The sequence below is a fragment of the Rhinichthys klamathensis genome, unplaced genomic scaffold, assembly GCF_029890125.1.
Source record: "Rhinichthys klamathensis goyatoka isolate OS25496 unplaced genomic scaffold, OSU_Roscu_1.1 h1tg000005l_1, whole genome shotgun sequence".
Lineage (NCBI taxonomy): Eukaryota > Metazoa > Chordata > Actinopteri > Cypriniformes > Leuciscidae > Rhinichthys > Rhinichthys klamathensis.
The window spans coordinates 4,480,442-4,504,259 of record NW_026606558.1 but is presented as its reverse complement, the minus strand read 5'-3'; the positions used below and the strand labels follow the sequence as shown (position 1 = coordinate 4,504,259).

The window sequence follows — 23,818 nt, the reverse complement described above, 5'->3', positions numbered from 1 at the left end:
AATGTAGATGTTCAGTACTTTATATTGCAGGGTTTTTCCTGGCTTAAATGAGGCGGAGGTGGTAAAATCCTGATCATGTATTTTAATTAGATAATAACATTTTTTTTTTTCGTAGACCATCATATAGCCTGCTGTTTTTCCCACAGTATTTTTGTAGGTGAATCTCGGTAGCCTACTTGTAGGGGGGTCCGGGGGCATGCCCCCCCGGAAGAAAATTTTGTACATTTTAAAAATAAATTCATTAATGTGGTGCACTTTGAGTCCCCCGAATCCACTGTTAAAAATAAATAAATAATCAACCGCCCAAACATATGATATTCTCTGATTTAGATATCTGATCATCGCATTACAATTATTCAAATTGTCAGTGTTACTGTTAAGCATGATAATATGGTTAAATATCACACTGAAGTAGGCTGATTTAAAAATAACATTTACTTAAAATAAAAGTTCTTCTTTTGGCAAAATAACATTTCCTTAATAGCCTATAAAGTCTGTCTTAGCCTACTAAACTAAAACTTTCCAATTGAAAACCTTCAAACGTCAAGCTTTTAAAAATACTTCAAACTTTCTAGTTAGGCTTTTTCAAGAGAACTTCAAGTTTGTCTACAAACTTTTTTATCTAATTGTAAAGTGTTACCAAATTATGGTAAACATCATAGTCTACACATGTTACTGCCTGATTCAAGCAGATTGTGGCTGTTAATGCATGAACATACAAATTCAGCATTAACAATGTTTATTCTAATTTGAACTGCTTTGATAACATATCTGTGAAAATAAAAGACATTACGAATAAAAAAAGATTGAAAATAGTGCACGTTTGTGCGGGTATAGTGAATATTTCCAATTTACAACAAAACTTGTTAATTATTCAACAAGATAAATAGACAGTTATTCATCATTGTGCAACACAATTCCGATACCACATGACAACTTACTTACAGTGCTTGACTTTTTCGTGAAAAAGGAGTGAAGAGTTTTTTTTGCCGTTTTGAACTCTATGAAACTGATGGATTCGGCGCGGCTGCGAGCATGGGCGTGTCGCACGAGCTAGTGACTGATTACCATGGAAGCGTGAAAGTCACGTATGTAGATAGACTATCCTTTCTTTGGATTTTAAATCTCGATGTAGGGCAGGCTATACACATTACACACCCGCGAAAACCTCAGCTTGTCATAGACACATTTGCCCTATGAAAAAGTGCGGGGGACGAATTTACATTTTATAAAAAGTGGGGGGGACACGTCCCCCCCGTCCCCCGCGTAATCTACGCCCATGCCCAGATCTGAACTCTAGTACTGGCAGAGGCCTCTTTAGAAGACCATATTATGCTCTGGCGGATTGAGGCTTGTGTCAAAAAAACAACAAAAACTATTCTTTCAGTATTCTTCAGGAAGGTAGAAATGAATGAAGATGACATGATGAAGAAAACATTGCTTGCTTTTCTGGTGGACTACAAATTTCACTGTGATATTCTTTGAGCATTGTTTTGAATTAACACTGTAAAAAGTTATCACACACACACACACACACACACACACACACAGTCACACAACTCTTTGAGCATTGTTTTTAATTAACTCTGTAAAAAGTTATAACACACACACACACACACACACCGGGCCACAAATCCCCACTCTTCCTCAACTGGAAAGACACATACACCAAAGTTAACCTGTATGTTTTATTGAGTTCGGCTTTTTTATGTTTGGTTCTTTGGGACTCCAATTAATTATGCGGGGGAGAAAAAAAACCTGTAATTTAAAAAAATTAACCTCATATTTTCCTTTCATATTTTAATAAGTTCCTTTCACTTCATCAAAATATTCAACACTCTAGCATTACACCTCGTAACATTTTGCCTGACTAATTATGACTTTGCATGAGACCGTGTTGGCTAATGAGGCATATTCTAAAAAAATCTAGTGAATATATTGATTATTATACATACACTCACCGGCCACTTTATTAGGTACACCTGTCCAACTGCTCGTTAACACTTAATTTCTAAGCAGCCAATCACATGGCGGCAACTCAGTGCATTTAGGCATGTAGACATGGTCAAGACAATCTCCTGCAGTTCAAACCGAGCATCAGTATGGGGAAGAAAGGTGATTTGAGTGACTTTGAACGTGGCATGATTGTTGGTGCCAGAAGGGCTGGTCTGAGTATTTCAGAAACTGCTAATCTACTGGGATTTTCACGCACAACCATCTCTAGGGTTTACAGAGAATGGTCCGAAAAAGAAAAAACATCCAGTGAGCGGCAGTTCTGTGGGCGGAAATGCCTTGTTGATGCCAGAGGTCAGAGGAGAATGGCCAGACTGGTTCGAGCTGATAGAAGGGCAACAGTGACTGAAATAACCACTCGTTACAACCGAGGTATGCAGCAAAGCATTTGTGAAGCCACAACACGCACAACCTTGAGGCGGATGGGCTACAACAGCAGAAGACTCCACCGGGTACCACTCATCTCCACTACAAATAGGAAAAAGAGGCTACAATTTGCAAGAGCTCACCAAAATTGAACAGTTGAAGACTGGAAAAATGTTGCCTGGTCTGATGAGTCTCGATTTCTGTTGAGACATTCAGATGTTAGAGTCAGAATTTAATAAAGTGGCCGGTGAGTGTATATACCGTGTATATATATATATATATATATTGTAAGGGGTATACAGTCAAAGACCCAGAACCAGATATGAAGAATGAAGACCCGGAGTCAGAATTATAAAAAATTAAAGAAAAGTTTTACTGAAGATAGTTTGCATTTTCATCAGCAGAAGTCAGCTTCAAGACTCACACAGGAGTTCGTAGGCCGCCCCGCTTACAGTTACAAAGATCACAGCAGTTATACCATTTCCAAGGTCTAAGCTACGTCATTGCTTACAGGTTGAATGATTCTCATTGGCTAAGAAACATTAAGAGCCTAAACAATTTAACACATGTGAGGAGATAGGGGTGCCTATCGCCATTAGTAAAGATAGTTGTCGTCCACTCATTGGATTTAGGCCTGTGGTGGCCTCGCAGGTTAGAGAAGGGCGCCGGGGTGTCTGGTCCGACCGTCCAGAACCTACATAGAATGTCATACGCACACACACACAAATAACAGACACTAGCAAATAACAGCTCCCATCAAGGCTGAAGAGAGTCTGAGCTCCTTATTATCAGTTAAGTATACCAAAACATACTGCTAAAACATTCACTCGTTTGGGAGAAAAACAGATCACTGGCATTTACTCCCAAGGAAGGAAATATACTGGAAAGAATACATTTTAATACAACAATTAAAGTTTGATAGTAACGCTCAATATAGCTTGACCATATGTCCAGCGAAGAATCATATGTGCCCACGCTGCCTTTAGGACCCTCTAACCTTTCTACTGATCCCAGAGAAAGAGACAAACGGCCTTGTGGGTTACGTGGCCTTCGTGTCCTGCGTGTACTACGTGCAATCTCAAAGTAAGATTGGGATGCACCTAAAAGAAACTGGTTACTTGCATCCAGAAAATATAATTTCACAGGCACAAAGAATATAAAAAGTATTATGTGATAATGAATATATTTGATTATTGATTTTTATAAAGGAAGTATATAACCATTCAAAATGATATATGATTATATATGTATTTGAAGAGGCAAGGGATTTTGACCAACCCTTCAGTCCCCCGTTTTAGACCAATGTGGGGTCCAATACCGCCACGTCTGGTCTAACCAGTGAGGTCACTACGGAAGGGAGGAGTGGTGACGCATGCTCCCCTGATGGGTCACACTTGTCTCTTCACCTCGTCATGGACATGCTGGATACTAAAAATTCCAGTCCCCATTAAGAGGCTCTCCCACCTTCCACTCACAACAGGACATCAATGTCATTCTTCCTCAGTTTATCAGTCAGGTTAAAATTTTTATAAAACACATAACTGATTACGAAACAAGTACATATTGGAAGCCAGGCTAAATAAGCAAGCACTATTGCTGTATTCCTACTAGCATGGGCTAGATCCACAGTCACTACTCAGATCCTAAATAAAGACATTGTCTATAATCATGAATACCAGAATATATGCACTAGTTTTTTTTATTTATAAAATTATGATTTCCAAATCCTTTTATTATAAACAAAGTTGGATGGTTAATCCATTATTTTCACTACCCCTTTTATAGACCCTTTAGGTTCAAAACACAATGGTTGTCTAACTAAAAATAAACAACAAACAATAAAATATGAATAATTAAGACCCATAATAATCGATGTAAGCACTTTAAGTCTTTACTGAAATCATCCTTCAGTTTACGGTCACATAGCATGTACCATTTTAATTGTATAACATCTTATACCCTTTTTTGTTTGTTTCAAAAAATAGAAATAAAATAAAACAAATTCACATCATCATTTCAGTCATTATTTTACCACTAAAATATAGGATCGTTCCCCATTCTGCTTAATAAAGCTTTTGTTCATTCCTTATCCTTATATCACTTGAATCCCTGTCAATCATACAATGTCTAACCCTAACCTTTTTCATACCATTTAAACTTAATTTGACTTCCATAAATCCTATCAGAAATTGTATTTTCATTACATACATTTTTTTTTTCTACTATATTTCTTCCATCTTGCCCTAAATGCCAGTTCCTTCTGCATCCGAGTCTCTCACCACTGTCAGCCTAGTGACACTTAAAGTTCCCTCGTTAGGGGAATCATGGTATTTTATTAATTCTTCAATACTCTTGTTTTCTTATCATTAACTTCAACTTTATTTTTCATTATAACTACTTCTCACAGTATTTGTCTCAGTTCCACTTATCTTTACAGTTTTACAGAAACCAAAATATTATGTTACTCAGATCCCAGCCCACAGCCATATAGCTGCTTTCTCTTTTTACCTTTATTACATTGTAGTTTTCTTAGACATCTAATGTCATACATACATTCAAGGGATTGAGAAATAAAACCTTTTCTTTTTAGAAGTTATATTCACTCCTTCTTTGTTCGCCCTCCGGCCTTTCAATAAAAATGAGGGAGCTCACTCTGGATAATTTGGATAGTGACTTAGCCAATGTGTCACTTTGTCTCTCTGCCGTCAAGTCTATATATATATATTTTTTTTTCCTACGTTTATCCTTATGATCCCACCTAGTTGTCTATTTAAATTTAGACCCTCAGTTGAATTTAGACAAGAGTTTTACCCCATAATGGACGGCAATCTTCTTTACAATTCCAATTTATATAAAATACTAATCCAGAGAGTAATTCAGTTCAATATCATAAATGACAAAAGCATTCATAATTACCAATAGCAGACAGAGCTGGAAAACCACTCCAATTAAAGCTCGTCCCATGTTCTGCATTGTCTTTTCATCAGATTGTCTTAGAATTATCAACTTTTTTAAAGTTGGTCATTTCACTTAACCCATCTGTAATGATAAAACACTAATTCCAGAGGTTAATGACACAATATCCTCAAAATCAGGAAATAATAGTACCCCAAACTAATACATACAAGACATAAAGTGCTGTCACCATCACACGCACTCATACTAGACACACATATGTTAACTGCTCATTTTCAATATTAATTTTTCTTTATATTATTGCTAAAAGATTTAAATTTTAAATAAGATTTTAAACTTCCCATTTTCCGGTAGCTTCTACCTAATTTTACATGGTCTCCCAACCAGTTTCAAAGCATGTCTTGTTCATTGTTCATTAGAATTTAACAAGGTCAGCTGGGTTGTTTTGTTTCATTATCATTATTTTGCTTCAGCTTGATCTAGCAGGCCAATAATGGAAAGACAGACACAGTTACCATCCCTTCCTCCGCTCAAGCAGTCTCTCTCACTATAAATAAATAATCTTTTTCAACAGCCTTCTAAGGCTGTAACTTAGACAAAATGTAATATTAAATTAATTACAATAACCTTTGACCATTCACCTTGTTATCCAGACTTTTCTCAAATCTACAAGAGCTGTCTTCATCTTTAGCCACCACCATGTCTTACGACCTTCAGGAGTTAAAACTATGTCATAGACCTATTAGTTCAAAATCAACACTATGATTTTCCTTGCCCATAAGGCAAACCAGTACATAAAAAGTTTTGCTACTGTCTCCACAACAACTAATGGGAATCACTTCATGGCCTCAGCTGGCTCTTGAAAGCCCACTCCTGTTAGCCCTTTATCTATAATCTCCATCAGGGTGTTTTCCCCTGGCATATTTGCAGACGCTTGTCACAATAAAAAAAAAACAAGCCATACAATGAATGCGGTTTCTGGTGATTGGTATTAGAGGAACACTCACGTTTCGGGGTCAGACTGTCTGTAACTCCTCACAGCGCATCCGCCCTAACGATAAAGGATGCTGCTGGCCTCACAGTCATCCGTTCCACTCTCATACCTTTCTCACATAAACACCTCCATCTTGAGATGCCCAGTGACTTTACGTGATCCACTCTGGCTTGGGTTGCCCCCTGTCTGGCCAATAGAAGGTCTTACCCGTCATTGAGTAGCCACTCGTGCCCACTGGTGACCGCTCTTTCCCATCACAGGCTGTTTGCTTCAACAGAACTCAGCTGTTTTCTAGAGCTTAGGAAAGGCACGTTCAAGAGTCACCAGAGCCATTCCGATTGCCTAATAGTGTTCACATAGGGAGACAGGTCAAAAACAACAGTATTTAATCACTTAAATCCATTAACTATCTTAAAAGCAGCAACCTAGCTACTTGGATTATACTCAGTGAATTTAGATCACAACCGTACATTCAGTGTACTTTTCCGTCGGCCCCTCCCCCGTTTCATGGTGGGGACTAAGATCAGACAAAGAAGTTACTGGTCCTAAAATAACCTAATCAAAGATGTCACTACAAATAGCTTATTATCACTTATGACACCGACTCAGGTAACAGCTTTTAGCTGACATTGACTGAGAGAGAGACATTGAATGAGGGAGGGACTGGTACACTGCACTCTGAACGTCTAACTTTATCTACCATCTTTTAACTCTATCCCAGCTTAAGGCATCTTTGCCAGATATTACATACGGTTTCAAATGAACATATTATTTATATTTGTCTTTTGCCCACACATCAGGAAATTTAGGCATTACAAATTTCCACTCAGATTGAGTCTGTTGCACTGGCAGTTTCAGCCACAGCACACATCAGATTCAGATAAGCAAACTGTTTCATTACAGCCAATAACAAACTTATCTTTTGAAAACTAAACATCAGCTTCTAGTTCTTTCATGGTCAACTTTTCAAGCTGTTTGTTTAATCAGCATTTAGCAACTGTTAATTCAGTACGGCTTCTGCTTATTTGTTTTACATAAAAATAATTATTCTAGTTCTCAATAACGTTTCACATTTCTCAATCTCAATTTTAATTGTCAAGTTCTCAACCATAGTTTAATATTTGACTTCAGTTTTCTCTTGGAGTTTATCAATCTCCAATTAGGATTCACACTAAGTTTGACGAGGCAAGCACTCTCTGCTTGTGATACTTTTGCAGTTATTGTAAATCATCTGTGAGATTAGTCTCTCTATATCATCTAAAACCTTTTTAAAATGTTTAATTACAACACAATCATCCTTTAAGTTACTTTGATATATTTTGCAACTCACATTTGTTGGAGTCATTAATTTTACATCAACCTGTATTCATCAATTCACTAAAAATTAGTATTATAGATCTTTTCTTCAAAAGGATTCACTTTAAGACTTCAATCTTTTGACCTTGTTTTATCTCTTGTTCTTTCTCAGACGACAACTTTAATATCGTCATTTAAACACTGATCTACTTTCAAACTCACATTATTACCAGAAATGTGTTGTCATTTTATCACATTTTTAAACACCTTCTCGGTGGGAATTTAGAGTTACGTATTAAATGGTCCTGATGACCACCATTAAAACACTCTCTGTCATCTGGTGGGTTCATGTGTCAGCCTCAACGGCTCCAACTTACTGCACGCCCTTGAAGCAGTGTGTCCCATTCAGGAATGCAAACAGAGCTACTGATTAAGCAGTTCTCTGTATTCTTTTACAGTCCACCAGTGGCTGATTTAATCATAATAACCCAATCATAATCTTCATCATTATTATTGGCAGAACATTAATTTTCATAAGCTGCAAAATATTCTAAGTTGTTTTCACAAAGTGTCTGTTTAACTTTAGTCGCTTGTCCAGGGAAATTATCCCTGACCCAGAATTTCTTTCACTTGCTTCTTGTAATCATCGTAAGCAATACGAGGCTAAACATTTTAATTTTTCAGTTTCTTTGTTTGTTTGTAGCCAGTCAAGTTTTTTTTTTAAATTTCCAATCAGAATCAAAATCCTGACTACCATTTACTTAATCATTTCTGCTAATTTCTTTGAAGTGAGGGCTTTAGAGCACAGCTGCTTACAGCGTTTGCTTTTCCTGACTCACTATTTGTTTCAGGACTCTTCAGGTTACTGATTAAGTTATTACATTTTTCTGCCATATCTTAATCATGGTTCATACTCACCTGAAGTTATTGCAGAAATGGAGGCGGCGATCTTTGAACAACACAGCTTGGCTTCTGCGTGATGAAACTGCAAAGTATACTCCAAAATCACAGTTACATATACTGGTCCATGCCAATTTGGGTCACAACTTTTTAAATTTTTCTCTCGGAATTGTTCCTGATGCATCCCTGGCAAACAACCCTATTATTGTTAGTATCCCTAACTGCCTGATTCACTTCACTAAGTTCGGGGATCCCCTATCTGAGATGGAAGAGATTGAGCAGGTTTACGGTGCCACTGGACCTCTAGCCCAGGGACGTGCTCTGCTGGGGTGGTGCTACACCAGTAATGCCCAGCGGGGCCCCCACAGAGCACGCTTCGCTTGCGCTGTCTGCTGCCGTTACCCTTAACGACGCTCTCAGCGACTTCTTATACTGTCAGTAGTATAATTAACTTACTCCTTCACTCGCCTCATCGGAGTGAAGCTTCACTCGCCTCATCGGAGTGAAGCTCTCCCGCTCTCCTTCAAAATCTCTTCCAGTCAGACAGCCCTAACAATTAACAAAAGCTTACTACCTTGTTTGTTGATTTGCCAGGGGTGTCACCGAGAATAATTGCCTGCGCATCCTCCACCATAACTGTAAGGGGTATACAGTCAAAGACCCAGAACCAGATATGAAGAATGAAGACCCGGAGTCAGAATTATAAAAAATTAAAGAAAAGTTTTACTGAAGATAGTTTGCATTTTCATCAGCAGAAGTCAGCTTCAAGACTCACACAGGAGTTCGTAGGCCGCCCCGCTTACAGTTACAAAGATCACAGCAGTTATACCATTTCCAAGGTCTAAGCTACGTCATTGCTTACAGGTTGAATGATTCTCATTGGCTAAGAAACATTAAGAGCCTAAACAATTTAACACATGTGAGGAGATAGGGGTGCCTATCGCCATTAGTAAAGATAGTTGTCGTCCACTCATTGGATTTAGGCCTGTGGTGGCCTCGCAGGTTAGAGAAGGGCGCCGGGGTGTCTGGTCCGACCGTCCAGAACCTACATAGAATGTCATACGCACACACACACAAATAACAGACACTAGCAAATAACAGCTCCCATCAAGGCTGAAGAGAGTCTGAGCTCCTTATTATCAGTTAAGTATACCAAAACATACTGCTAAAACATTCACTCGTTTGGGAGAAAAACAGATCACTGGCATTTACTCCCAAGGAAGGAAATATACTGGAAAGAATACATTTTAATACAACAATTAAAGTTTGATAGTAACGCTCAATATAGCTTGACCATATGTCCAGCGAAGAATCATATGTGCCCACGCTGCCTTTAGGACCCTCTAACCTTTCTACTGATCCCAGAGAAAGAGACAAACGGCCTTGTGGGTTACGTGGCCTTCGTGTCCTGCGTGTACTACGTGCAATCTCAAAGTAAGATTGGGATGCACCTAAAAGAAACTGGTTACTTGCATCCAGAAAATATAATTTCACAGGCACAAAGAATATAAAAAGTATTATGTGATAATGAATATATTTGATTATTGATTTTTATAAAGGAAGTATATAACCATTCAAAATGATATATGATTATATATGTATTTGAAGAGGCAAGGGATTTTGACCAACCCTTCAATATACACTCACCGGCCACTTTATTAGGTACCCCATGCTAGTAACGGGTTGGACCCCCCTTTTGCCTTCAGAACTGCCTCAATTCTTCGTGGCATAGATTCAACAAGGTGCTGGAAGCATTCCTCAGGGAGTTTGGTCCATATTGACATGATGGCATCACACAGTTGCCGCAGATTTGTCGGCTGCACATCCATGATGCGAATCTCCCGTTCCACCACATCCCAAAGATGCTCTATTGGGTTGAGATCTGGTGACTGTGGAGGCCATTTTAGTACAGTGAACTCATTGTCATGTTCAAGAAACCAATTTGAAATGATTAGAGCTTTGTGACATGGTGGAAGTAGCCATCAGAGGATGGGTACATGGTGGCCATAAAGGGATGGACATGGTCAGAAACAATGCTCAGGTAGGCCGAGGCATTTAAACGATGCCCAATTGGCACTAAGGGGCCTAAAGTGTGCCAGGAAAACCTCCCCCACACCATTACACCACCACCACCAGCCTGCACAGTGGTAACAAGGCATGATGGTTCCATGTTCTCATTCTGTTTACGCCAAATTCTGACTCTAACATCTGAATGTCTCAACAGAAATCGAGACTCATCAGACCAGGCAACATTTTTCCAGTCTTCAACTGTTCAATTTTGGTGAGCTCTTGCAAATTGTAGCCTCTTTTTCCTATTTGTAGTGGAGATGAGTGGTACCCGGTGGAGTCTTCTGCTGTTGTAGCCCATCCGCCTCAAGGTTGTGCGTGTTGTGGCTTCACAAATGCTTTGCTGCATACCTCGGTTGTAACGAGTGGTTATTTCAGTCACTGTTGCCCTTCTATCAGCTCGAACCAGTCTGGCCATTCTCCTCTGACCTCTGGCATCAACAAGGCATTTCCGCCCACAGAACTGCCGCTCACTGGATGTTTTTTCTTTTTCGGACCATTCTCTGTAAACCCTAGAGATGGTTGTGCGTGAAAATCCCAGTAGATTAGCAGTTTCTGAAATACTCAGACCAGCCCTTCTGGCACCAACAATCATGCCACGTTCAAAGTCACTCAAATCACCTTTCTTCCCCATACTGATGCTCGGTTTGAACTGCAGGAGATTGTCTTGACCATGTCTACATGCCTAAATGCACTGAGTTGCCGCCATGTGATTGGCTGCTTAGAAATTAAGTGTTAACGAGCAGTTGGACAGGTGTACCTAATAAAGTGGCCGGTGAGTGTATATATATATATATACATTCACTCACCTAAAGGATTATTAGGAACACCTCTTCAATTTCTCATTAATGCAAATATCTAATCAACCAATCACATGGCAGTTGCTTCAATGCATTTAGGGGTGTGGTCCTGGTCAAGACAATCTCCTGAACTCCAAACTGAATGTCAGAATGGGAAAGAAAGGTGATTTAAGCAATTTTGAGCGTGGCATGGTTGTTGGTGCCAGACGGGCCGGTCTGAGTATTTCACAATCTGCTCAGTTACTGGGATTTTCACGCACAACCATTTCTAGGGTTTACAAAAAATTGGTGTGAAAAGGGAAAAACATCCAGTATGCGGCAGTCCTGTGGGCGAAAATGCCTTGTTGATGGTAGAGGTCAGAGGAGAATGGGCCGACTGATTCAAGCAAGAGCAACTTTGACCGAAATTACCACTCGCTACAACCGAGGTATGCAGCAAAGCATTTGTGAAGCCACAACACGCACAACCTTGAGGCGGATGGGATACAACAGCAGAAGACCCCACCGGGGACCACTCATCTCCACTACAAATAGGAAAAAGAGGCTACAATTTGCAAGAGCTCACCAAAATTGGACAGTTGAAGACTGGAAAAATGTTGCCTGGTCTGATGAGTCTCGATTTCTGTTGAGACATTCAGATGGTAGAGTCAGAATTTGGCGTAAACAGAATGAGAACATGGATCCATCATGCCTTGTTACCACTGTGCAGGCTGGTGGTAGTGGTGTAATGGTGTGGGGGATGTTTTCTTGGCACACTTTAGACCCCTTAGTGCCAATTGGGCATCGTTTAAATGCCACGGCCTACCTCAGCATTGTTTCTGACCATGTCCATCCCTTTATGGCCACCGTGTACCCATCCTCTGATGGCTACTTCCAGCAGGATAATGCACCATGTCACAAAGCTCGAATCATTTCAAATTGGTTTCTTGAACATGACAATGAGTTCACTGTACTAAAATGCCCCCCACAGTCACCAGATCTCAACCCAATAGAGCATCTTTGGGATGTGGTGGAACGGGAGCTTCGTGCCCTGGATGTGCATCCCACAAATCTCCATCAACTGCAAGATGCTATCCTATGAATATGGGCCAACATTTCTAAAGAATGCTTTCAGCACCTTGTTGAATCAATGCCACGTAGAATTAAGGCAGTTCTGAAGGCGAAAGGGGGTCAAACGCAGTATTAGTATGGTGTTCCTAATTATCCTTTAGGTGAGTGTGTATAGGATTTGGTTTATAATATAGTTAAAAAAAATTGTTCTGCATATTTTTCATGTGATCATGGGTATAAATGAGGGGGTTATCTCCCCCCCAACCCCCCCATAAATTACGCCCCTGCCAATATGGCATTGATTCAATGCGTGACTCGCTGATTTTATTTCCCCGCGGCTTCCTCGTGCTGTGGAATGCTGACCAGCGCTGCTGCTGACGCGCATTTATGGTAAATACCCGTGACGTGAACGTTAAAAGGATGATACGACAAATATTTCGCTTTCCTTTGACACGGCAACCTTTTTCACGAATACATATGACTTCAAATACAGACGGAGGTAATCGCACACGCTCTGCCGATCTCTCTCATTCACTGTCTGTGCGAAGCCTCTGTAGGCTACACATCACCACGATAAACAGTCTTGTTTGTTATCATTATGAACTTGTTTAACATTCAATACACATGCATGAAGTTCAAAACAAGAAGGATATTGCCTTATAAAAAAACGTGAATATCGCGGTTGCTGCGGTTACTTGCAATCCTCTGCGGTTGACTTGTCAGTAGCGCGGTACTACAAGATTGCGGTAATCGCGACAGCCCTAATACTGCTGCTGATATACCTCTGCGTCCTCTGTCGTTTACACCAGTGCAAGTTTGTGAAAGCAGTTGTATCAACACTCTGGAAGGGGGATTGTTCTTTACAACCATCAATACTCCATTAATTTGCAGTTAAATGTCTATAATAGCCTAATAGTATCAATATGTTGGATAACTACAGTCCTGTAATTCAGGTAACAGCTGGAAAAAAACAAAAACACTTATCTAAAGATGTATTCACACCAGGAAAGTCCGATAGTTCACTTGCTTTAGTCCGGACCAAATAATTTTCGCTTTCACACTGTTCTTTTTGCAAGTGAACCAAAATTTGTAAACAAAACCACACATGTGCTAAGGTTGTCCATTCATTGTACAAGGATTATCAAGTAGGGAAATCAGGAAGTGCAAAAAAGGCTCAGCATGGAGATATTTCGTACTGCAATATTTGTTATTTTACAAATTTTGTGTTATTCTGTACAAACGCAATCTGAAGAAACTGCGCAGAAGACGGATAAGGTATAAAGTTTTCATTCATAGAGAGGGGCTATGTTCACACATTCAAATAATGAGATTCTTATTGTATATACTGCTAACAAGTGCTGTCAATGTTAACGCTTGCGATTAAGTTTGTCCAGTTTAACGCTGCATCAACCTTGTATTGTAACTATCGTTACATTATGAACTGCAAAAGCTTTTTTGCATGCGTGATTAGACTAAAGAGAACGCTCTGTATGTGAATGTCCTAATGCACACACTCATTCATTCATTCCATTCCAATGATGCACACACGACGCGCAGAAAGACGTGCAACAGTAATGGGAATGGAATTCTCTTTCGCACTTGAACAACAATAACACAAACCATTATGCCAAAATCTCCGACTACGGAAGCCTTTTAACTCAAAGGCGCAGTGCTTTCTTGAAATTGGGTCGGTTCATGTTCACACCGTAAACGAACCGTACCAGAGTTCGTTTGGAACCGTACCGAGACCACCTCTTCAGCTGGGTCTCGGTTCGGTTGTTTGGTCCGCACCCGAGTTCGATTGCTGTATTCACACTTGCCCAAAAGGTCCGCACCAAGGGGGGAAACGAACTAGAGTTCGATTCAATCGAACCAAACAAGGCAGGTGTGAATACTCGAAAATCGGATCGGATCGAATCGAATAATGATAATCGATTCAAGATCTTGAGAATCGGAATCGAATCGATTCTTGAAATTTGAATCGAAACCCAGCCCTAATAAATATATATATATATATATATATATATATTGTATATATATATTTGTGATGGACCAAGTTATCAGTTATTTGTCATTGGAATTCATAGTACATCCATGATTATTCGTTAGCCTAGAAATCTAGACGCACCCTAGCGGCAGCGAAAATTATTTCGCAGCCAGTGTGGTCTAGCAACTCTCCATAGGCTTTTGAGCTGTAAAAACCAAAAACTGGTCAGGCCAATCACATCGTGTATAGAGTCGGCGGGCGGGCTTAACACAATGACGGCACAGTTCATGACGTTCCGCGTGATTTCCATTGGTGATTTTCCTGCTACTTGAAAACAATGAAGATGCAGCGGTCTTTCGAATCGGCTTTGGCCGTGACTCTGGAGGACTTGGAGTTAAGAGAACGTCACTTAAGTCATTCTTAAAAAAGGAAGATGTGTTCGGAGTTTTACCGACCTGATACGGCAAAAGTTTAATATATCAATTAGCTCCGCTGGTGGAAAAACGCATGGGACTCACTCATCCACAACCGTTCGTTGCTCTGGTTGGTTGTAGCGCTATCCTATTGCGTGCAGAGGGATTTTGAAAGGTGACCGTTTATCCCGCCCCTCGGATTGAGGTATGTCTATGGAGAGTTCCCAGACCTAACATCTTGATGTAGGTCTGGCATGCCAGGCTAATTATTCGTGGTTGTACTATGAATTCCAAAGAAAATACCTGATAACTCGGTCCATCACAAATAGCAAGCATCCCTCTTTCCCTCTGATTGATTGCTCGATGCATCACTTCTGTCACATCTTATAGCGCATCAATACATCTGTCAATATTGGCAGTGGTTTTAAAATTGCCTCTTGCGAGATCTGTTTCATGTTTTGTGATACATCACCTACAGAACTAATTTCCCATCCACACATGGCAATGAGAATAATAATATAACCCCATGGATTTTATACCATACTTTTCTCTGCCTATAGCCAGCATTTGCTGAAAAGAGCTATATAATCCTGGGAGGCCCTGACTCTCTGTGGTCATTAAAAATCCCAGGATGTCTTTCGAAAGAGTAGGGGTGTAACCCTGGCATCCTGGCCAAATTTGCCCAGTGGCCTCTGTCCATCGTGGCCACCTAATCATCCCTATATACTAATTGGCTTTATCACTCTGTCTCCTCTCCACCAGTAAGCTGGTGTGTGGTGGGCGTTCTGGCGCAATATGGCTGCCGTCGCATCATCCAAGTGGATGCTGCACATTGGTGGTGGTTGAGGAGATTCCCCCTTCTATGTGAAGCGCTTTGAGTGCCTAGAAAAGCGCTATATAAATGTAATGAATTATTAATTATTATATAAGATCATGAGCTTGTTCGAACTGACAGAGATGTTTTAGGAGCTGAACAGGAGGATCCCAGGGGTCCGTGGGATAAACCACCTTTCCCACACAACCTAATCTGGCTTTATTATTCTCAGTACTTGGTCACATGACTGCACATAAATCAATAGACTGACAAATAAAAGGCCTGAAACTGAGTCAATTCCACTGTGCACATTTATTAAGTGTGTTCTCGTAAGATAAAAGAGGATCAAGCCTGGTGTGAAAGAGTCAGCTAACCTGTCACAGTTTGACGTTCTTCAGCAAAAACATACATGTTTGTACAGCTGGAGTTTTTCAGTACAGTTCATGGTTTTCAGTAAATTGGAGTGTTAATATCAGTCAGCTGGCGAGCTCACAAATCCAAAGCCTCTGAAACTATAACATGTAACTGTAGGTTTGTGCTGCTGCTTTGTGCAACTTAATGAGATGCACAAAACACACAATTGAACTGTTATCAGAATCAGAGTGAATGATAACTCTGTATAATATTGACTGGATAAACACCGAAGACTGGAGTAATGATGCTGAAAATACAGCTTTGCCATCAGATGAATACAAAAAACATAAATAATTATTTTTAACATTATTACACTTTTTTTTTTTTTTTTTACTGTATTTTGTAAAATGGGACTGACCACAAACTTTTGAACGGTATTAAACTACTTTTTAAATCTAAATTGTTTCATTAAAATTATTATTAAATAACAATTTAATTGAATATAATTATGTTTCTTATTATTTTAGTTCTCAGTTATGTATACATTTAATCTTGTTTAGTTCCCCATGTCTTGTTTTTGTATGATAGTCAGTGTTTCTCCTAGGATTTTTTTTCAGGGGGGTAGGACTGCTAGTGTTGCGGAGCGGGCGTGTTAGGATACGTGGTGTAAATTTTTTAGCAATCAAAAAGCATGTCTAATTAATTGAAATAGTGTATTATGAATCATTAAACGTACAACATTAAAAAAAAAATGGAAAAAAAAATTCACACTAATTCTGTGTTGTTTTTTCTGGTAATAAAATGAAGACATAAAACACAAATTTTATCATTTATCATCAATTTTAATCATATGAAATTAAATCAACTTTTTGTCAAATAACGTGCTGCACAATGAGCTTTACTGTTAAAATTAAACATGGATTGTTCCTTAAATTCAGTTTTGATGATAATTTATTTGGATTAGTGTTAGTATTATTACATTTGGGACATATCTAAATTCTACTGTACAACAGTAATATATTTCTGTCAAGTTAAACCGAACTTTTATTTTGACGGGTTGCCGTGAAGACCTTTTGAGTTTGTGTGTTTATGTCATAATGATAGTTTTTCTCAAATGAAGCGGTTAAATGATCACGAAGTGACTTTCGGAGTGGATCTAGAGAGCCTGGAGAGGAAGTTTATGCATTTGTGTCTTCATATATAGGCAAAAAAACAGCGCAAGCGTCACACGTGCTTCAGTGTGTGTGTGTGTGTGGTAAATGAAACTGCGCGTCGGCTGCACCATTCATTCACACAGAACAAGCGGGATTCGTATTTAAATAGTCTTTGTGGTTTAATATCCACACACACTTGTCTACATCGCGATTTGATTTCAAGTGTATAGGCTATGTGCACAAGCGTAATTTCGAACTTCCGCTGTTGTCAGAAGTCGGCATGTCAGTTTCCGGCTGTTCATCCGCATCCGCTATAAACGAACAAGATGAGTGCTGCTGTTGTACAAAAAAAAGATTTGTTAAACACATCTAAGTTTCTAAGAACTGTAGGTGGATCTATCATCTAACGCCCGTTTCACACATACCCCGTTTGCAGTGTGTGTTGCGGTGCAGGAGCAACGCGCGCTATAGTGCAGTTTTACATATGATGCGTTTGCAGTGAATAACTGATCCGCGGCTGTACCACAAACACATACTTACTATTTTTATTTAAAATCCAGAAGTTGTGCTGCAACTTTTATTTCAAAAAAAGTTGTCAGCATTGCGATTTGTACACACTCTTTAATGGATGTATGCACGTTTAAACACAATTTAAACAACGCAAGTTAGGGCTATTATTCCATGCATTACTTATATTAAGTTGCTCAAGCAAGTGGTCAAATTTGCTATATAAAAATGGCAAATATTTTAAATTAAAACTTAAAATTGGCAAAAACAGCCGACTCACATGCCTTTTATTTTGCATTTAAATTGTAATAGCCTATAGATCTTGCATGTCACAAAGAACTTGTTTTTCCACCTCCACGAATGAGACGAGTGTTGTTCTTTATGTCGCCTTAATTGTAGTTTTCCTTGATTTACCCCGGTTTTCACAGTCTTCAGATGACTGTGAAAAATAGTAGTACCGGTATATTAAATGCATTTATGGTGAGATTACTACATTTTATTTAATGAAACGCATTTATGGTGAAATTACTACATTTTCAGGTCAATCTTTGTGCATTTTGACCACGAAACATGCGGTGTCACTTTAATGCAGCACAGCAGAAATAAATTCGGTGCAGAAACGATCGCTGCACTGCTGTTATACGTGCCGCATCTGAAACGGTGTGAAAAGTGAAAGCCCTAACCTGTTAACATGGTGCGTTAGGAGCACTGCTGTGTGCCACTTTGCTCTGCTTCAAGTCGCTAACAGCCATTTGAGCTTCCAACGCTTCCCGAAAAACACCAACCTTCGTGCGCAGTGGCTGCACAAAATAGACATTTTGGGCGACGCGAAAAAAAAAAAAATAAGTAAGTATGTGTTTGTGGTACAGCCGCGGATCAGTTATTCACTGCAAACGCATCATATGTGAAACTGCACTATAGCGCGCGTTGCTCCTGCACCGCGCACTGCAAACGGGGTATGTGTGAAACGGGCGTTAGATGATGGATCCACCTACAGTTCTTAGAAACTTAGATGTGTTTAACAACTCTTTTTTTCGTACAACAGCAGCACTCATCTTGTTCGTTCGTTCGTATAGTGGATGCGGATGAACAGCCGTAAACCGGAAACTGACATGCCGACTTCTGACAATAGCGGAAGTTCGAAATTACGCTTGTGCACATAGCCTATACTGAACTGCTTTCTAATTATTCCTCAAAAGATTGACAAATTCCATGAAATTCTGCGTTATACAGTAAATTTCTTTTTTATGACTGGATTTCGTCAGCAATTTAGGGGGGGCGGGCCGCCCCCCAAAACAATGGTAGGGGAAACACTGATAGTGCTCTATATATTAGTCATAGTTCATAGTAAGGCCAGTTTTGGTAAACTTTAATTCATCATGTGTTCTTCTGTTTTACCAACTGTTTCATTATGTTAGATATCAGTCTAATTGAAAGTAGCCTACAAAGCAGATGTGTGTAGTTAACGAATGTTAGTACATTAACATCAGTTCATGAAATATTCCGTTATGAACTGCACCAAAATGGCTCCAATAATGTCGAAAACTGTTGTGACCAATTTCTAGCAAATTATTTGAATGTTAATTTAACAGGATGTTATTGCGCAGGAGCAGCTTTGTGTGTGTGTGTGTGTGTGTGTGTGTGTGTGTGTGTGTGTCTGGTGTGTGTATGCTTGCCAAGATGCAGTTCAGGGTCCATTTAATCAGTTAACCACTTTGGATAGTATTTGATTGGAAGGAGAGACAGAAGTAAAAAAAAAAGTTAGGTAAATATTTGATCAATTTTCCATGATCCGTGGCAGCTGTTGACAGCCATTGTTTGGGAAAACTCTTCATATATAACCTTACGAGACACAGAATAGTCTGTTTGTGCATACTGAGATTCACAGATTGCAAAAGAGGAAGTGTGTACCATATAAATCCTTATCAGTTTGTCTATATTAAAACCATTGAAGTCCAACTTTTAATGATAGCAGCTTTTCGTCTGTGTCAGTCACATTATAGAGCAGATTATAACAATAACACTTCTAAGGTTCGGCTCACTTCCTTCCCTTGCACAGTGAAATAAGATCCAGTCACTGAACTTACATTGTCATTGGCGTGCGAATCAGGGTGTAAGGTGATAGCTCTGTTATGTCACCTCATGCATATTGCAGCTACATAGTGTATTGACACATTTATGTAGGAATAGGAAATATAATAATTTGTCATTTTGACAACTTGATGTACTTTTTTTAATTTTTTTATACTTTGGTGGTCTACTTGGTGAACAATTGATGATATGAATATTTGTTTTCCTGATCAATATAGGGTTGGGTATCGTTTGAATTTTAACTATTCCAAGTCTTATTGACAATTCTACTTTCAATTCCAATTTTGTAAAAAAAACTTTGATATCATTCACATTTATTCTTATTGCAAAACATTTCATTATAGCTGAATTCCATGAACAAACATTACCAGGCTAAAGAACACTTACACAAGGAACTTTTGCCTGTATGGATTAAAGATACCATAACAAAAACAACTACCTTTACTAATATAAATTTTATGCATAATTAAAGACAAATGCTCAGTAATTAAAAAAGAACAGATAAACAAATTAGCAAACGCACATATACAACTAATATACGATTGAAATAAACAGTGTAATCAAATATAAAATAACACTGCACTTTATAAATAAAATATACATTAACAATATAGTTAGTTACAAAAGTTATTCAGTCAAGAACAGCGAGTGAATTTTCTTTGTCTTTTGTTGTTTTATTGACGTTATTATAGAGACGGCAGCAGGAATATTAGGCTACTGTCACTTTAAGAGCTGTACAGATCCAATATACTGATGTGTTTTCATTGTCAACTGTTTATGTTCACTAGGTTTTTTTCGCCACAAGAGGGCGCAGTTTCCAACAATAACAAAGGCGTAGGTTGATGACGCAGTGATGAGCTGAATGATGAGACTTGCTGTCAAGCTGATGGATCTATTAATGTTTATGGATGAGTGCAAACATTCATGTTTTTTTAACATTACAGTGGTATGAAGCAGGTCGCGATTGCTAAAGAGACAGATATCACACACGAGTCCCGCGGATATAAAGGAATAAGGACATTTAATTCTACCGAACTACCCACAAGTGCTGGATTACTCACACAGGTCAGTTTATTAGACGAATTAAACTTGTGAGGTAACGCAGCGCTGCTTCACTCGGTCTAACAGTTACACTATCACACTAAAAGGCATTTAAATGTGTGTTGAAAGTTATAATGTTATACTACGTGTTAGTTCGTTTGCTATACGAAACTACCAGTAAGCTAGATCAACATTAGAATAACATACTGACCATATTCTAACATTTCATCATGTTGAGCAAACGTTATATAACATTGATTTGTTTTATGTAGTACATTTGCTCACCTGTCTAATAAAGCTGTCAAGTCGTGACTCGTGAATCTCTGTCAAGTCCAAGTTAGTTGCGGACGTGGAGCTCTCGGCATCTCAAAAAGGGCCACGCTGATATTGATCCTAATTTTAGTTCTCCTTGTTTGTCCCAAAGTCTGCTTGCCATGGTCTATGTTGGAAAGAAACAAGAACTGCGTGCCTCTAAACATTACGCACTACGCAGTTGTCCATGTCTGTCGCCAACATGACATCATGACTTTGCGTAAACATACACGCCACTTTCAATTCAAGTGGCGTGTTATTTATACGCATTTTGAGCTATCCGCGTGTATGTCCACGCCGAAATCTTTTGCGTGTATGTCTACGCCATTAAATGTCCGAGTGATTCCGCGTGTATGTGTACGCCGTTAAATGTCCGAGCGAAACGAAACAAAATCTATATCTACATCTGTGGAGCGATATTTCTTTTCCTAGGATGGTAGGAGAAGACTCATAAATGGTATTAACCCCAGTGACGGGTAGGTTTAGGGACGGGGTTGGGGTAGGTCATATATTTATATATATACATAATACAGTAATATAACGTTAAGTGAAAGGCGTTGATAAACACGCTGAAAAGCGATTATGCGTGTTGATAGCACGCCAAAAATGGAAATACGAATTGGCGTGTCATACATACGCCATTTCATGAGATCAGTCTGCTGTCGCCATGGTTACGTCATGGCTATGGCAGTATGAACGGAAACCGAGGAGAGCGCGGATATTGCGTCAATGACAGGCGACATTTTTTTCCGGGATGGCCACTTATTTAAAATTGGAATTTCTCTGAAATAAAAAATCTTTGGAGACTTTTGGGATATTGTAAGTACACAACTGCAGGAAATATATCACACTGTGCAAGTGATTTTTGGATATTTTATTACAAAATTCTTACATATTGTACCTTTAAGACATAATCGACTGTGTTTACGGAGATATTTTGAATTTTTTTGTGTGTATTTTGTCCGTTCAAGTGCAAAAAGATGCGGAAGAGTACTCAGTTCAGTATCGCACATTATTCAGTATGAGAGTTGACTTTCTGTGCGCACGTTTTGGATGTGTGAAAACAGGGTCTTCTTGTGCTTGAATGGTTTGAAGTCATATTAAAATGCACACAAAGGAATCGATAAGAGGAATCGAAAAGTATCTATTCCTGACCTTAAGTATTCTATTCCAGAATTGGAATCGATTGAAACCCTACAGTAATAACTTCCTCTTTTTAAAAAACAAATCTTTTCCCCCCACTGATGTCAATTAGCCACACAGGTTTGGGGGCAGCATTTGGTCACGCTCCATGTAACACCCATTTTTCACTCAGAAGTATGCCACATTATAGAAATAAAATGGTTTGGAAAGTATAATTCACAATGCCTTTTTCTTAGATTTATTTTTGTTTGCTAAAACAGGTATGATACAATAGATCTGACATGGAACTCCATATGTTAGCCAGACTGTGTTGCTTTTCATTTGTTTTAATCCCGCAGATTTGATCATTTCTTTTGTAGTGCTCTTTAGTGATTTTTCATTTTTTGTTTTTCTCCCAATTAATACAAAAAGGAAGTTCATCTAAGGTACAGTTTTTGAGTAATTGATCTTTTGGCTTAGTACAACACTTCAGGCTACGATGGACTTTTATTTCAACCCTCTCTGTACAGTAGCTAATCCAGGGGGAACAATGCTTACATTCACATGAATGAGAGTTTTCCACAACACAAGCAAAACGGCCTCATATGACCATACACGACAAACAAATGCCACTGTAAATATACTTTTCTGTAAGTTAACAGGTAAATGGCCGTGAACCAGAGCAGTGCAGATCATAACATGCTGGCTAAATTTAGCTAAAGTATTCACCTCCCCTAATTTCTCAAGAGGTCAAAGTATATTCATTATGTAACATGGCACCACACTGGAACACAGCACACACTGTACTGTATTTAGATTTATCTAACAGGTTAACAACACCAATGAAATGCCCAATCATAACCAACCACTTCCCTCCTTGACCCACTCTGCAGAAAGAAACTGCCCTTGTGCCGCACAAACGTATTTGTTCCTCCGACCTTGATCCTTTTTAGCTAAGGCTAGTCTTTTATCTTTTAACTCTCTATCATTGCAGTAAGAAAAACAAGCATGCAATGAAAAGTGAAGCCTGGTCTTTGACACCGAGACATTTTGACTTTTTTTTTTTTCTTTACTTTTTCAGTGACTGTTTGTGTGGAAGTGAGTGTGTATGTTCTTTTTGTGTTTTTATCAAAGGAGGATCTGGTAACTGGAAAGAGTCCATCTCCTGTAACCACGACCCTTGCTGTGGCATGACTCGCTTCTGCCTATACTGGAGACATTACAAAACAACACATGATTTTTTTATACACGAATGAGGGCCATGTTATAGCACATAAAAAATTAAAGTAAGGTTACACGCGCTCCCAAAAGCTCATGCCGTTGACATGCAATGAATGCTTGTCCAATGTTCAGGATAATGCCGAAAGAGCTATTCTGTACTGTAATGTCATGCAAAGAGATTAATTCACACTATAGTCTCACATACATTGCCAGATCTATATAGTCTATAGTCTCAAATATACTTTATAATCAAACTATCATAACAGTTTAATTTGAATGACCTCATCTGTTGACATCGCAGAGCTGGTTCAAACAAATCTACATCACTATGATCATATGCTATTTTAACTGCTGTTCCCTTTCGATACGGTTCAGTATCTTAACCTTGACACCCTTGGGC

The 23,818-nt window shown here is 39.0% G+C and overlaps 1 protein-coding gene across 1 annotated transcript in view; it reads right to left on the bottom strand.

Moving 5' to 3' along the window:
* The window catches only part of fkbp16 (FKBP prolyl isomerase 16), a 68,934-nt gene that overhangs the window by 8,279 nt on the left and 36,837 nt on the right, over positions 1–23,818 (bottom strand). The gene's annotated exons all lie outside the window — the stretch shown is intronic.